Source organism: Pollicipes pollicipes, unplaced genomic scaffold (genome assembly GCF_011947565.3).
Source record: "Pollicipes pollicipes isolate AB1234 unplaced genomic scaffold, Ppol_2.1 Scaffold_6330;HRSCAF=7507_pilon_pilon_pilon, whole genome shotgun sequence".
Taxonomy (NCBI): Eukaryota; Metazoa; Arthropoda; class Thecostraca; order Pollicipedomorpha; family Pollicipedidae; genus Pollicipes; species Pollicipes pollicipes.
Genome location: NW_023596854.1, coordinates 116,133 through 131,824, shown reverse-complemented (window position 1 = coordinate 131,824; position 15,692 = coordinate 116,133). Strand labels below are relative to the sequence as shown.

The window sequence follows — 15,692 nt, the reverse complement described above, 5'->3', positions numbered from 1 at the left end:
GTCCACAGTTCCGTCGGTGGTACGCTAGCCTGCGGCGGTGGTTGCTCCACTGCCTCGTTCGTGGCACCATACCCGGCAGTGGGTCCCCGCAGCCGCATCGGTGGCACGCCTACCGGGCGGTGGGTCCCGTTCGTGGCCCGCATATCCGGCAGCGGGTCCCCCGCTGGCCGCATCGGTGGCACGCATACCCGGCAGTGGGTCCCCCGCAGGCCGCTCGGTGAACGCATACCGGGCGGTGGGTCTCGTTCGTGGCGCGCATACGCGGCGATAGGTGCGCGGCGGCCTCCGGCGGTGGCGGGTACGCGTCGGGCGTTCCGCGCGCGTCCCTGTCTATGTTTAGCGGCGACGGCCGGGCGGGCGGCGCCGCCAGCTCGGGCCGCGGACAGTGGGCCCGCGCGCAGCCGGGGTCGGGTGTGCTCCGGTCCGGTGGCGGCGGAGGCGGAGGCGAGGCGGGACGATGGCTCAGCTGGGGGCCGGCCAGAGGAGCGGCGGCGCCGCCCTGCTGAACGGCCACGGCCTGGGCCACCTGGCGGCCGGCCGCGGGGCCTCGCTGCCGGCGCGGCCGCTGCTGCTGTCGCCGCGGCTCTCGTCGCCGAGCGGCGGCGGCCTGCTGGGCGGCGCGCCGGCCGCGCGGCCGGGCCCGGCGCCGGGCCGCGAGCGCTCGCCGCGGCGCGCCGGCTCGACGCTGCGCGAGCTCACGCCGCTCTCCGAGCCGCGCTCCGAGAGCGTGGTGCTGGCGCCGGCCGGCCGGCCGCGGCCTGGCGCCCTCTTCCGTGCCGTGCCCGCCGCCGACGTGCCCTACACCCAGTCGGCGTTCCTCTCGAAGAAGATCGACCAGTTTCTGCGCCGATCCGACCACAGCACCGACGCGTGGAAGGCGCTGACGCGGCGGCGGCCGCGCGCCGCCGCCGCCACCGATGCTCCGCCGCGGCTGGGGCGGGCGCGCAGCGCTGCTGCGCTCGTCACGCGCAGTCTGTACCGCCAGGTCAGCGACCAGGCCGACTGTCAGGTGCGCGCGCTCACGCGCGACCGCTCGGCCGGCACGGTCGCCGACGTCAGCGACTGGAGATAGACACCCAGGTAATCGGGTGGCGGGGAGATGCGGGGAAGGGGATGGGAGGGCTTGTCGCCCCCCGGACGGACGGCCGAGGTCAGGTGGACGAAAACAAACGCCCGGGGCGGGTGGAACGGTAGATAAACCGTCCGCACCTGTTGCGGCCCGTCAGCGGGTGGCAAACTTTCGCAGGCGGTGGAGCTGGGGGGTGAATGGTCGATCCAAGCTGGTTCTGTGGTTTACCATTGCAATAGCTATCCCTGCGTTTCAAGAGACATAGTCCCAAGCGGGAGTGGAACTCCCTGAATATCTCTCGTGGGAGTCCTTCAGTTCACGTTTCTGCGGCTAAACAAAGGTGCCGGCTGGGTGATCTGTAAGTGGCGCTGACGCCTCCGTGGGTACACATGGCCCTCGATGTGTTTACCGGCGGCGCATCAACAGAGCGGGATGACGGCCAGGTGCGGCGCCGGCGGGGGAGGGGCAGCCATCACCTCCCCGCCCGCCCCGCCCCGCCCCGTCTCGGCCCCGTCCCGCCCCGCCCCGCTCAGCCCCGTCTCGGCCCGCCCGGCGCGCGTCTCCAGCCCACCCGGCCGGCCGGCCGCGGCGGCTGGTGACTACACGCGAGGTGCTTCGGCCGGCGCGGAGTGGTCGTTTCGCGGGGTTACGAGGGCGGCCTGGGCGCGCCCCGGCTCCGGTGCGGCGCCGGCACCGCCCGCCGCCGCCCGCTATGCGGGTCTGGGGGCCCGCCCCGACCGCGGCGCCGCTGGACTGCCATCTGGCAGGTGCCGGAGACGGGTCTGTGTCACAGTCGGCGTCGACGGGCGCCCGGTCGGCCGGGCGCGGCTGGCGCTGGCAGCGGCGTCCGGACGACCGCGGCGGGGCGAGGACAGGCGGCGGCGCCGCCGGCGACGCCTCGCTCGCTCCGGATAACCGGAGGGGCCTGTCAGTCAGTGATCACCGCCGTCTGTCGGCGATCGCGGAGCAAACGAGAGCGAGCTGGCCGCCAGGCAACACCATCTGCTGTCGACGACGCGACAAACCGTGGCCAGCGTTTTTGTGTTACATTTATTTGGCAACGAATATCTGTCTAATTTCGGTGCTCAGTTATCGTGGAACTTGCATTCAGGAGAGTTGTTAACGGAATGTTGACTCCATCTGCCCACATGGCCCACCATTGTCGAGGCTGCCCGCCGTAGGCAAGGCCATAAGCTGCCGAGGCCGATGGTAGGCAAGGCCATAAAGCTGCTCCGTTAGTATGATAGGTCGAGGTGGCTTGTTGCCGCACTGTACCATCTCGGCTGGGTATACCGTACACCACCAGGTCAGCTATCGCTTGCGCAATGGAGTACAGGATGGTGTCCAGAGGACGAGACGGACGAGAAGTACGTGCGGCGCACACCGCACAGCGTGTGGCCAGCGGGGCCGGCGGAGCAGCTCAGCAGGGAGGGGGCCGACCGGAGGCGCCGCAGCCGGCGCTGGGCGAGACCCGGACCACGTCAGCAGTTGGCTCCACAGTCAGCGTCCGTCAATCGATCCCTATCAGTGGCCTGTCGCCTCCCGCGCCGTGTTGTTTACGGTTCCGGAAGAGCAGCACACGCCGTCGGGCGTCCGCAGCGGACGGTGCAGTGTGGGGCGTCCGGCCGGTCCGCGTGCCGTCTCGGTCCCGGTCCGTCCCGGCCGTCGGGCGTCCGGCAGCGGACGGCGGCAGTGTGGGGCGTCCGGCCGGTCCGCGTGCCGTCTCAGGTCCCGACCCGTCCCGGCCGGCGCGCGGACGGCTGCCGGCCGGTGCGCTGTGCCAGTCACGGCCGGGGCGAGCCTCCTGTCCCCGGCGAGGCTTTCGTGCTGTTGGTGGACGACGGTTTCGGCACGAGCGTTGTCGTGAACGGATGGACTGTGTGTAGTGTCGCCGTCGCTGTCAGGTTTGTGAGAAATTATTATTCCGGGGTTGGGGTCCTGCGGTCTGGGCGGCCGCACAATTGTGCCGTCGTAGATCATGTCGCTGTTGTTCTTTCCGTCAGCGTGCCAGTGGTGGAACCAGCAAGTCTGCCCTAATGGGACCAGCTGTCGCTGTGGTCAAAAATAGCGTGGCGATATGAAAAACAGGCATTCTCGCTTGTGAACGCGTGTGTAATCACCGCCTGCACACGCGTGCACGATCGTCACCTGGCGACGGCCGAGTGGGTGTCAGGTGTCGCCGGTCCTGCTCCGCTATCGCGCGTCTGCCGCGCCGGGCCGGGCCGGCCTCGGAGCGGGCTGACTGGTGGCGCGGTGCCAGCCCACCGCCGGAAGCCTTCTCCGCTGCCGCCGAACTATGTCGAAGCGGCGTCTGCCGATAACGCCCCGCCCCTGCGCTGACCGTCGTCGTGAACGCTGTGTTGTCCGCTCAGGAACCGTCCGTGCGAGGAGCGCTGTGTTTTGTTAGCAGCTCGGTGACAGGCCCCTGCGCTGTCTGGCTCACTCCGGTGTCCCGTTCAGAATGTCATTGGTTTAGCAGAGTTGTGGTGTAGTGTTCGGCATTGTAGCGGGCAATTAGCGCTGCACAGACACTCGAAAGCTCACTACCTGTCGTGCCTCCAGTCCGTTCCTCCGCGAATGGAGACGGGATGGGGGGAAGTCTGGGCGACATGTTTGCTTACAGTGCAGGCACGCGCGATTAGCCGCTTCAGAAGCTGCAGGCTTTGTGGTTGCTCTTGTTTATTTTCCGAGCGCGCGCCGTTACCGTTACTGACATCACGGCTTCCGCGAGCCCCCGCCAGTTCTGGCCACGTCCGGTCACGCCGCAGGCCCCAGAGACTGGGCCACGGGGTGCGCGGGGCGGCCGGGGACCGAGCGCAGTCTGCCTGCGTCATGCGCTGGCCGCGGGTGAGAACCGCGCCTCCCCCGAATGCACCGGGTGCAGACCGCCGTACCAGTGACGGCCGCTCTGGCTCCCGCCTGGCCGCTCGCGCCGGTGGTGCCTCGCCTGTCCCGCTGCTGGGGATATGTGGGCGTGAGCGCGCTGCCCGCCGCCGTCGCCGCGTCGCCTGACGCCCGGCGTCTGTTGGTGTTGCAGCTGGGCGAGCTCACGGCGGACCTGGCCGAGGAGCACCACACCTCGACGCTGGCCACCGAACGGCTGGAGGCCGAGCAGGCCGAGCGCATGCGGCTCGAGGGAGACGTCCAGGGACTGCAGGTGAGGCTCGGTGGGGACGTCCATGGGTGGAATCCGGGGAGGGAGACGTCCAAGGGCTCCAGGTGAGGCTCGGTGGGGACATCCAGGGATGGAGCCCGGGGAGGGAGACGCCCAGGGACTGCAGGCGAGGGTCGGTGGTGACATCCAGGGATGGAGCCCGAGGAGGGAGACGCCCAGGGACTGCAGGTGAGGGTCGGTGGGGGGGGGGGGGGCACCCAGGGATGGAGCCCGAGGAGAGAGACGTCCAGGGACTGCAGGAGAGGCTCGGTGTGGGGCATCCAGGGGTGGAGCCCGAGGAGGGAGACGTCCAGGCGCTCCAGGTGAGGCTCGGTGGGGACATCCAGGGATGGAGCCCGGGGAGGGAGACGTCCAGGGACTGCAGGTGAGGCTCGGTGGGACATCCAGGTGGTGGAGCCCGGGGAGGGAGACGTCCAGGGACTGCAGTGAGGCTCGGCGGGGACATCCAGGGGTGGAGCCCGGGGAGGGAGGCGTCCAGGCGCTCCAGGTGAGGCTCGGTGGGGACATCCAGGGGTGGAGCCCGGGGAGGAGACGTCCAGGGACTGCAGGTGAGGCTCGGCGGGGACGTCCGGGGGGTGGAGCCCGGGGAGGGAGACGTCCAGGGGCTCTAGGTGAGGGTCGGTAGAGACGTCCAGGACTTGGAGCCCTCGATTTACCGAGGAAGTACTGTCGCTGGTCTAGTGCAAGTTGGGGGTGGAGTTCCGCCGTCTAACTGCGCAACAACATTTGCTCCGTCGTCACAAAGTGTGTGGTTGTTCTCCTTTGGGTGATATGATTTGTTGGAACCCAAACACGGCATGCATTAGTCCTCCGGAGAGGTGGTACGGTTGCGTTACCGCACTGCCACATACGCTGCTCTTGCTGTCATGTATGGACGGCGCCCCGGCCCGGCCGCATCGGCAGCGGGCGCCGCGCCCCTGAACCCCTCCCTCTGTCGGCGGCCGCTGACCGCGCCGCCGCCGCCGCCGCCGGCAGACCGAGTACAAGAAGATGTGCACGTTGAACGAGCGGCTGGAGACGGAGCTGCTGTACACGCGCGCCTCGGCCGAGCTGAGCGCCGGGTCCGAGGAGGAGGAAGAGGCCGGCAGCGTCACCATGTACAAGCGCAAGTACGAGTACACGGCCCGCGAGCTCGCCTACACCCGCAAGCGGCTCGAGCAGCAGCACGAGGGACGACGTCGAGCAGATGATGGTGCTCAAGAAGCAGCTGGATAAGAAGGTCGGTGGTGGTCGCTGTGTGTTGTGCTGGCGCTTAGTATGGGCTGAGGTTATATCATGGCTGCTGGTTGCTGGCCCCATCCTGGCCGGGCAAGATGGAGGCCTGTTGGGGCCACCCCTGCCAGGCGGCTGTTCCGGGGCTATAAAAACATGAACTCATCGCTGTTGTCATGGACCTGAGAGTGTTTTCATCATGCATGCTTGTGTAAAGGATATGAGGCCAGCTTGACGCCAGGCACATGGTGGTCTATGGCATTTTTTAGGACCTTTTAGTGGTTTTGGTGTCGCATTCTTGTTTTATGTTTGAAATTTAGCAAGAGATGGGAACGCGGAGTTGCCCCGTCCCCCGGATCCTCCCCCGCCCCCTCTGTATTGCAGTGGAGCTCATGATAGGACATTTGGAGACCGGTCTGCATCCTGTCACTGCTATCTCTATGATATTCAACACGTTCCCCATGGACCACACCGATCGGAGTACGTCCGTATATATGCAGCACCAATCCGGCGGCATGAGGCAGGCTAGATCCAGCAACATCCGGTTACGTGGGTCTCTTGGCAGCCAAGCGCAGCCCCCGACTGGCCTCCTCGTTCATGTTAACGTGTGGTTTGCGTTGAATGCGCCCACTGCCGCTGCAGTGACGGCCAGGTGTTTGGGGAGGGAGCTGGCCCGTCTGTGAGCGTCCGAGCATCTGTGTGGGCCGGGCGGAACAGGTGGCGCGCCTCCGCCGCCGACGTCCGCTCGTGTCTGGCGCGCACCAGTCCGCTGCAGGCGGCGGCGAGACGCCCGCTCCCTGCTCGGTACGGACGCCCGGTCCCCTCCCCGTCCGTCGCCGCGCCGTCCCGAACACGCGAGACGCGGCGTACCGCCAGGCGGCGCCGCCGTCGCCGTCCGAGAGCTCTGGTGTTCCTTCCCCTGCGGTGTGTGCGCCCAGGCCATGGCGGCGGGGACGGGATCGTGGACGACTCTTCGTGTTGGTCCGAAGGCTCCGGTCTCGTCCCTGCGCACACAGCGAGGTCAGTAGCGGATTAGTTCACCCCCGTGAACCACCGCCGCCGCAGGTGGAGGCGGCGTACGAGGAGGTGGACGAGCAGCGTCAGATCGTGACGCAGCAGAAGCGCAAGGTGACGCGGCTGACGGGCGAGCTGAACGACCTGCGCATCCACCTGGAGGAGCAGAGCAGCCGCAACGCCGTGCTGGAGAAGAAGCAGCGCAAGTTCGACATCGACATGCAGGCGCTGCAGGTGAGCACGCCGGACCTGTGGGCTGGCGGCGGGCAGTCCGCGTCGGCAGCAGCCTCGGGGTGTAGCAGCGTAAGCTAGGTGATCAGAGATCAGCTGGGCACTCTGGATCGAGTGGCGACCGGTGCCTGCGATCTTGTGGTGTGAGCTAGTGAGAATAGCATTTTGTTCAGTGATGCACTGGCTGATGTTGATGATGGCGACTGATGCGTGCGGTGGGAAAGGGCTGCATTCAGCCCTGCGCGCTGAGATCATCTCGCTGTCTCCGTTTGGAAATCGTGCCGCGCTCCGCACGCCGGAGCGTCGCCTCCTCGCCTGCAGTCAGTGCCAGGCGGTGTGTTGCCGCGGCCCGTGACGTGGCTCGTGGCCCGGCCGCGCTCCGTCCCCCTGTGTGTGTGTGTGTGTGACGCCGCCGCGCGCGCCGCCAGGACGTGGCCCGGCCGCGCTCCGTCCCCCTGTGTGTGCGTGTATGTAATGTCGCCCGCGCGCGCCACCAGGACGAGCTGCGCCGGGAGCGGCAGCAGCGGGAGAAGGCCGTGCGCGAGCTGGACCAGCTGCAGCGCGAACGCTGCTCGCTCGACAACGACGTGGCGGTGAGTACACACCGCTGGCCGCACGACGCGGCGCAGGGACGGCGCCGCCGACGTCCGCCGTGGGCTGCCGTGCGCCTGGGTGGTGGCCGGCCCGCCGGCGGGGCTTTAACTGTCTGGCGGCAGCGGCTGCGCCAGACGTGCGCATGGCGTTTGTCGCCATTCTTGAGGTGCCAGTGTGGTGACCACACGTTGGGGAGGGGGGGGGGGGGGGGGGTCGCAGCCTATCCCGTTTGAAGACGCACGCGATCGTTAAAGGGAAAGGGTGTTAAAAGTAATCCTGACTAAAGCCGGTCAAGCGGCAGCTGTTGGCCGACCGCAGGTGAGCGTTTACGGGATATTGACGTTTGCGCAACTACACAGAGGTTATATTTCGGGCGCTAGATGGCAGTGCTCCGGCGCCGTGCCGCATGCGGTGGCGCCCACCTGTGCCTTCGAACGTGAAATATGAAGCGCTATGCTGATGCGATGCAAATGCGTCTAATTTTGGGAGTTCCCCGCCGCGTGGTGGGCTGGGCGGCGGGTCGGTTTAGGCTCCGCTGCCGTCTTGAAAATGCTGCCGAGAAAGTGTGTTCCGTTAGTGGTGGATCACGGCCACTGAACGCCTGCATTGGCGTTGGAAAGGTGGCTCCTGCTCCGTTGGCAACGCCCAGGCGTTCGGCGTTTGGTCGCAGAGAACGGTCCGAAAAATTACCGTCGCGCTTAACAAGCGCAAGGAAAGCAAACCGCTCTGCCCAGCGTGGCTGTGCGGCGGCGTTTTACAACCGTGCCCGGTCGGCTGGCGCTTGTTTACCCTCTGGCGTTACCGGATCGGTGCGTGTCGACTCATGCGAAGCGTGCTGCAGCCCTTGCACGCTTGGGCAACACGACAGCCTGTGGGATTGTGCGGTGGAGCCGACAGCCAGCGCTAATAGTGGCCCGCTGTTTGCGGAAGCTTCGCGCAGTTGTTATCCGCTGTCGGCTGCGCCGCCCCCGTGTGGTGCGCAGATGCGCCGCGCTGGCAGAGAGCACCGGAGGGGGTTTGCAGGGCGGGCGGCGTTAGCGCGCGGATCTGTGACGGCTGTAGCGATGGAGGCCACAGAGGAGAGGATATGTGTGCCGTGCATGCAGCTCCCAGTGTCTGAACGACGCCGTGTGTTGGGCGTGGCCGGGTGACATCGACGCGGGCGTGGCCGGCGGTTTCGCCGAGGTCACGAATCACCTGTGGTGGGCGGCCGCGGGTCCAGGTCCGGACCGGGCCGGACCGGGCTGTGGGCTACCGTCGGCGGCGCTCGGGTGGGCTCGGTGGCCTCCCGCGCCGCGTCGCATCCGCGTGCGTGTTGCGGCGTAGTCTGCAGCTCCGATACGGAGTCGATAGGCGTGGTGTTGACCTGTGGATTAGGGAAGCGGAAGAGCTGCTGCGTGCGGCCCCCAGCTCGCCTCCCTCGGCGGGCGTGGGGCTTCGCGCGGCTCGGGGCTTCCGGCGACCGCAGACGGAGCGGCGGCGGCGAGCGCGCGCGTCGCGGGTGGATCCGACGGCCACGGCCGCGCTCGCCGCCGCGGCGCTGCCACTTTCACCGGCTGTGTCCGTCATTTGCTCGGCGGGCCCGATGGCGGCGCATGGTCCGCCGTCACGACAAGCCCGGGTCCCACGCGCTGGGAGTGACGGCCGGCCAGGCGAGATGAAACACGCACCTCGGCTGAGGGCGCAGGGCCGGCGGGCGACGCGCACAGCCCAGCAGCGGCCGGGGTCAGTCGATGCCGAGTCGTTCTGGGCCCGTGATTGGACGGAGCGCTGAAGCCTGGCGGTCTTGGCGAAGTAACGGTCGACGCCGCGCGCCGTTGTGTACGTTCTGCGCGGTCGGTCGCGTCGAGACGCCTCACGGACAGCGGCCGGGGCGGCGCGTCCGACGCTTCTCCTCGGCTTTCCACGACCTCGTGTTGTTTCGCGCCCCGTCTGACCTTTCTATCCCACCTCCCTCTCTCTTGCCGTCTTTCTCTTTGTCTCCTTCCCACTCTTTCTCCTCATCTTTCCTGTTCGAACGTCTCAGGCGTATGGTTTTCTCCCTCGATCTGGCTTCTTTTTCGTCGCCATCTTGGCCGCGCTCCGGAGCTCAATCCGGTCTCCTAATTGCGTTCCACGCTTGCCGCCCCATTGTCCGACCGTCCCACTTCGAGCCGTCGACTCGAAAAACCGTCTCTCTTATCGGCGATCTGTATCGCGAGCGGTTCTCCCTTGACGCCGTGGGCCGGCAGCCGATGAAATTCAATTATCTCCCGACACACACGCTACCGTTACTGATGGCGAGCGTCGCCGGTCGCCGGCGCGGCTGGTCCCGTCGCTCGCGCCGGTCAGCAGTGACGCCGTCGGACGCCGGTCGGCGGGGCCGCCGCGAGTCAGCCGGTCGTTGCCCGGCGCCCGTGGGTTGTCGGGCGGTCCACCCGTCTCCGGCGTGACGCGGAGAAGCGGCCGCGGCGAGGCGGTAACGGCGTGGGTCGGGCCGGGTTTGACGGCTCTGGTTCCGTTGCCGCTGCCGGTCGCGTTGTCCATGGTTTGTGGCGCGAGGCGTGGCTGCAGTTGTGTGCTCGCTGTTGGCTGTAGGTATTCTCTGCAGACGGTCGCAGCGGCTGCGGTGACTCATGCGGCGTTCACGTTGTGTGGCGAGTGGGCCGCGACCGCGTCTCCCCGGGCCGGGCCGGGCCGGCTGCCGCTCCCCGCCTGCCGCTGCGACCGTGGCGTGTCGGCCGGCCGTGCCGTGTCAGACTGGGTCAGACGGCGGCGGGCGGCGTCACGGTCGGGCGGGCGGGCAGCCGCGGCAGCGCCGCCGGTCACGACTGGACCGTCACGGCCGGCGCCGCCGCCGCCAGCTGCGCAGGGCGGCGAGTGTGCCACCGCCGCCGCCGCCACCGGTGTCTCGAGTGGCCACCGGTCCGCGCGCAGCACAGAAAGCCTCAGTCGGTCGTGGCCCGGCCTCGCTTTGTCGGACGACACGTTCGCAGCCTTAACCGGTCAGAACCTCCCGAGCAGGTAACGAAGGCTGCGGACCGTTGGTCCCGCGCTTCCATTCATCTTCCATTTGCTGTCTGCGCCTGGTTTTGTCGGTCGGGTGGGGAAGCACTGACTGGGGTCCGCAGTGCGGCGCCGAACACCGGGCCCTGCCCGGCCACCGGCGCCGGCCGGCCCGCCGCAGAATCTCCGCGTGACGCGCCGGCGTCACGGTCACGGCCGCCAGTCACGGCGCCGCCGCCGCGTGCCGCACCCCCGGGGCGTGGCGCCTCGCGCCCCCCGGGGCGCTCGGCGCGCCGCCACCGTCGTGGAGTCACGCGCCGCGCCGGCGGCCGCCGCTGCGCGTGCTCGGCGCCGGCCGCCGCGTCCGCGGCGGCTGCCGACGCGGTGCTGCCGCGCCTTATCAGTGCAGGCCATCGAGATGATCGGGCGACTGCTCTGGCGATCCCATACAGAGGCGAGGGGGCTTTCGGCCGCGAAGAATGGCCGGTTTTCCAGTATGTAAATGGGGCCATGCGGTGTACTCTTGATAAGAATATCAATGACCGGGGGCGAGTTTTTGCGGCTCTGTTCTGACCTCGGCCTCGGCAGGGAGCGCGGTAGGTTTGTCGCACCGGTCCCGGCAGCGGCCGCCGCCGCCGCCGCCGACCTGAATGGAAACCTGCGGACGGATACGCGGCCGCCGTCTCCGTCGGCCGCGCTGAGTCGGCCGCGCGGCGGGGCCGGGATGCGTTGCCGCGGCGCGACGCGGCCACTGCGCTGTCGCAACCGGCGCTCGGTAATTAGCGGCGCCACCGGCGCTGGCCCGACCCGACCCCGGGCGGCGGCGGCGGCGGCGGCGCTGCTGCTAATGGCGCGCCTGACACGGCCCCCGTGCGCCGACCCCCGACCCCGGCCTCGCGACGGGCCCGCCGCGGCCGTCAGGGCGGGCGCGCCGGCGTGGCCAAGGGCGCCGATGGGACGCGCGCGGCCGCCGGGCCGCCAAGGTAACGGCGTTAGAGCGCGCCCCGCTGTGGGGGATCTCGGCTGCCGCGCGGCCCTGGAAGCCGCCCCGGATCTGGCTACTTCTGGATCGGGATCTAGCCGCTTTGCGCCGTCGTGTTGGTGGTGTGCTCTTCTGTCACGAAGGAGTCCTCCTTGGCCAGTTCTTTTTGCCGTGCAGGCCGAAAAACTAAAAACGGCTTGCAGTTCTCAGCAAGGCTGAGTGCCTTTACTTTGTGGTTTTTCCTCATGACGATAAGTAAATCGACCGTTTGCGGCGGGGTTTATTCGACCAACTTGTGCAGGAACATGACCTGATATAGTGACGTACAGTAGGTATGCATGAATGTACATTGCACGTTCGTTTTGAATGGCTGTTTTTGTGAAAAGTAGGCTTCCCTACAATGGCTCATCAGACTTTTTTACACCAACATTGTGTACTTATCCGTGACCATCAGCCCTTCCTGCACTTGTGTGATCTCAAAATTATGCACGTTTTTGTAACGAGTTGTCTGTGTTAGCTCTTCGCTTGAAGATCATTAGCTGGCTTTGTGTCAGAGGACCTGGTATTTCTACGGTTTCTCTCGGTCCTCCCTGTCTGGATTGACCAGCTTTTACGATTGTTCTTCGATCGCCCTAGTTTTTGTGCCATTTGCGACGCACTGATTGGCTAGATCGAATGGCCGTCTGTGCACAGCCGTAGGGCTGGTGAAAGACCGTTATATACCATATATACATATGTCAATCGTGCGCGGTGCGAACAGACCAAGCAGTTCCCGCACTGTAATGGAGTTACGGGCGCCGACAGGCCGACTGCTGCCTTGTAAATGACATGTTGCCATGATACGCTGCCTTGCAAATCATGGAAGAGAATCGCCGAATCATGGCGCTACGTCGCAAAGCGTTGCCCCGCGTGGAACTCCCTGAAATGGCTAACCGGCTGGAGTAATGACCACGTCAGTCTGGAGTGTCTCGTGGTGGGCCGTGCTGACCGGCGCGGGGGCGGGTGGTGTTTGTGCCCAGCCCGGCGTCGAGCTCCCGTGAGCGGGCGCCGGCCGTCGCTGGCGGCGCGTGTGCGTGCCGCCGCCGCCGCTCACCTGGGCGGCGCGCGGTAGCGCGGCTGCCGGCGACGCTGATTGGCCGCGCGCCTCTGCGCCGCCCGGTGGAGCGGTGGAGGCCGCCGCCGCCGCCGCGAACGGTGCGCGCCGCCGCGCGGAAAAAACAAAAGGCGGTCAGCAGTGCGACGCCGGCCGGGCGGCAGAGCTGAGCGCGCTCAGTCGGAGGAGCGCCCGCGACGACGGTGCCAGGGGTACGACCGGGTGCGAGAGGCGTCACAGCGGGCACGGTCGGGACGCGCTGACGGCAGTGGCGCGGGGCGACGTCTCGACGCGGCAGCTGGGGAGCCAGTGAGCGTGACCGGGACGACGGAGCTGTCGGGAAAACTCCGCGATACTCGCCGGAAAGGCGTTGCGCGTGGACGGCAGTTGGAGGGGTGTGCGTGTGGCGTGGACCGCGGACGTATTAGTCCGGTGCGGACACCTTGCCGGCGGCCGAGACGCGCGAGCGGAGCAGGCTCGGACTCTCCGTCGCCCCAGCGGATCGTGCCGCAGTGTTGTGAGCACGCCTCCTGAGCGCGTTTCCGCGTCGCCAAGCTTCGGACGCCATGCCGAACGGCACGATGGCCAACGTGTCGAGCCGGATCCTGTTGTTCGAGAAGCAGCCGCGGGCCAGTCCCACTGCTCCCTCCTTCACCAGCATCATCAGCCCACCGGCCTCGCAGAAACAGGTAACGCAGCGAGCCTGCCCCGCCGCTGCCGCCGCTCGGGAAAGACCCTGGTCGGTGGTCACTACCTGGCGCTGCGGCGCCGCCCGGGCTTCCGGGCGTGTCCGCTGGCTGCCGGCGGCGGCGGCGCCGATGCGCCCTCGCTGCCGGCGGCGTGCGCTCCGGGACGGGCGTGTGCGAAGGTCGACCCGGCGCTGCCGGGCCCGGCCGCTGCTGCCAAGGCCCGCCGTCCCACCGGCCTTCAGCCGGCCGCCGCTGCCGCCGCTGCCGGCTCCCGGCCGGGCGCGCGCCGTGCCCCAGATAATGGGTAAACAGCCATGGGAAGAGGGGGCGCGGACCGTGGCGGGCCGGCTCCGGGCGCGGTCCAGACTTGTCTGAACCGAGCGGCCCGTCCGATGCGACTTTCCTGTCTGGCTCGGACCGTCGTCGGATGGCTTAATGAACATGGTTCATCGGTGGCTGTTGCCGTGCGGAGACGGGCTCCGAAACTGGGCTTCACGCGAATCTTGAGCACGGCACTGAGCTGCTTATCGCGGTCTGCCGGACCGGAGCTGCTCCCCGTCACAGTGGTCTGAGCGCTCATCCAGCTGCAGGCGCCGGCTCATGCTTTCCTCGGGCACGGGGGAGCCCGACCTCGCCGTGACGTGACGTCACGCCGCCGTGACGTCACGTCACGCCGCCGTGACGGCCGCGGGCGGCGCCACGCCGGCCGTGAGCCGCGCGGAAGCGCGTTGTGTCGCGGCGGCGCGTCCTCGGCCGCCGCCCCCGGCCCGCCGCCGGCGCCATTAGCCGGCCCTGAGTCGTGTACGGCGCCTGCCTGCGGCGGACCGTGGGCGGCGGCCCGGCGGGACCTGCCGCTGTCGCATTTCACGGGGCGGGTCGGGCAGCAGCGCGCGGCGGGCGCCCCGCCGCGCGCCGGACGGCTCCGTGCGTGGCGGGAAAAGCGGCGCCGGTGCCGGTCCTGCGGCGTCGGCCGGCTATTAGCTGTCTTGTGTTGTTTTTTGTGGCAGGTTTTTTGTCGTCGCGATAAGTGAGGACTGGGTCTTGGTCGGTTGCTGGTTGAAACTGCGCCGGCGGCGGGGGGCCGGTGTCCGCCACCTCAGCACTTTGCGTCTCGCGTAACGCCTGGTGTGCCGGCCCGCCGGGCGGCAGGACGCCCGGCTTCAGCAGCCCGGGCCCCGTTCGTACACGGCAGGCGATGCGTCACCGAAAGCGGGCGCCGCCTCCGCTGACTCACCGCTTCCTCTGCCACAACTGTCGGGCTCCATGCTGAGCACTGCGGCGGGAGTGCCGGGGAGCGGTGAGCGCGGGGGGGGAGGGGGCGGGGCTGTGCTCGGCGTCGGCGATCAGCATGCGCCGGGGCCGGACTTCAGCGAAGCAGCGGGCAGGCCGGCCCGTCATCACCGCGCTGTCCCGCAGCCGGCTTCGGGGAACGAGCCTCGCCGGCGCGGCAGCTCCGGCGCTCGGACGCACCTGGAACCCGGCCTGCTACTGGCGTAAGCGCGTTCGGGGAAGCGCAGGCGACGAGACGGCTGCTGGAGCAGCTCGACGCGCCCCGCGCTTCGCTGCCGATCGGGGCGCGGCGTCAGGCGGTTCGGGGAAGCTATGCCGCGGAGACGAGGGCGCTTGAGGGTGCGGCCGCCTATCGCCACGTTTGGCCCCGGCTCGGAGACGGCGGCGGAGGCGGCGGCGGCACCTGGTGCGCCCGTGGCGGCCGGGCCTGTGGCGGGCCGCGCTCCGGCGCGACCGCGGCCGTCGGCGGGGGCGGGCAGGTCCTGTCACGCAGATGGTGCGCGGCCGATGGCCGAGTCGAGGACCGCGCTGGGCCGCTGCCGGCTCGGCGGGCCGGACGAGATGGCGTCACGGCTCCACTTTGGCCCCGAGCGCCGCTGTCGCCATATGGGAGCCAGGCAGTCGGCGGCGGGCCGGTCCTGAGCCCGCGCGGTCGCAACGTAGAGGCGGGTGTCACTGGCGCGGCGACGGACGGCGCCGGCATACGGACACGCACTGCCTCTGTGCCGCGCGACGCCTGTGCGTCTGTCTCTATTTGGCGTTGGTGCGGCCTGCCGAGCCCTATCGTACGCCGTGTGTTGCTTAGTCCGGCGCGGCAAGCCCCCTCTCAGCGTCGCATTGGTGTTGATTGTACTGCGGTACCGCATCGCCGGGCAATGGGGCCAGGGTCGACCCTGATGTGGTGTGCGGCGCTATGTCCCGGTGCCGGGCGGGAGGGCCCGGGTCGACCACGCCGACCGTGTTGTAGGGCTCGGTGCTCTGCCCGAGTGCGTGACGAGGGGCCCCGGTGGCCTCACGTAGGGTGCGGCGCCCCGGTGCCAGGCTGGAGGGCCCCGGGTCGACGGCGCCGGCCTTGGACACCGCCCGGTGACCGACCGGTTCGCCCGTCAGCGGGGCGGGCCCTGAATGGAGGGCACCCCGCCGGGTGGCAACGGCGCCCGTATAATCTAGCGCCCACACGCTCGCAACCCGTCGAAAAAACGCTCCGGGGCCCGGCAAAGTGTACCTTTGACGGACACTTTTCGTCCGGGGCACGTCAGCTGACGCCACCGATAGCGGTCGCGTTTTGAGGGTGCGCCGACCGCTAGTCCACAGTGCGCCCATAAGCGGACACTGCAAGTGTTACGGTAACACGGAAG

The 15,692-nt window shown here is 68.5% G+C and overlaps 1 pseudogene; it reads left to right on the top strand.

Annotated features, from left to right (window-relative positions):
- Positions 1-15,692, top strand: part of LOC119106884 (unconventional myosin-XVIIIa-like) — a 44,601-nt pseudogene that overhangs the window by 21,325 nt on the left and 7,584 nt on the right.